This window comes from Penaeus monodon, chromosome 33 (genome assembly GCF_015228065.2).
Source record: "Penaeus monodon isolate SGIC_2016 chromosome 33, NSTDA_Pmon_1, whole genome shotgun sequence".
Taxonomy (NCBI): domain Eukaryota; kingdom Metazoa; phylum Arthropoda; class Malacostraca; order Decapoda; family Penaeidae; genus Penaeus; species Penaeus monodon.
The window spans coordinates 26,273,370-26,274,194 of NC_051418.1; positions in this window are offsets into that span (position 1 = coordinate 26,273,370).

An 825-nucleotide genomic window follows, 5' to 3' on the forward strand; every position below is an offset into this window, starting at 1 on the left:
AATTAATAGAATAATTAAAGATTTATCACTGGGGCAAGCAATGGTCAAGTTAAAGTCATTTAAACTCAAGATTCATTCGGCAGTTCAGTAGTCATCTTGCGTTATTTCTGTCTTTTGTTCACTTTCACTAATGTTCTTTCCTCTTTCTTTTTACGGTGACAGGCTAGGGGAAAACACGAGGGATAAGTAAACCATTTAACTTGATAAAATCTTAAATAGACACTTAAAATAGTAAAATGATGAACGTAAAACAATTAAAAGAATAAACGTAAAATATATAAAACGAAACACGTAAGACGTCAGCTCAATAGTAAAACACAAGCAAAATAAAAAAGTAAGACAGGGCCAATGGAACACAAATAATAAAACCCGAAAGACGGTGCACTAATACAAATTGGCTGAATAAGTATCTTGACAAATCTTTCTTATTTCATATACTAAAACCACTTCACAACCACTTATCTTGTTAAGGAATGTTATCTAGGAAATGAAGCGCATTCCGGGTTCCCACATACAGAACAGGAGCAAAACCCCCCTGAGCTTCTGTTTCACAGGTGAACTTAGAGGCGGGAAGTATGTGAAGAAGTTGGCTCTTTTGCACTTTAAGAAAATCAATAAAACAAATCTTAAATTGTACTTTAAATATTAAAGCAAAACACATAAGAATATACTCGAAAATAATCGGTTACTCAAGATAATTAACTTATTAGAATAAAAGTATTTGTCACAAAAACCTTGATGAAGACTTGATTAAAACAGGTAAAATTTTCTGATAAGAAAATATAGAATATAAAACTGGTTGGGGGGGTAAGACACTGGAGGCAT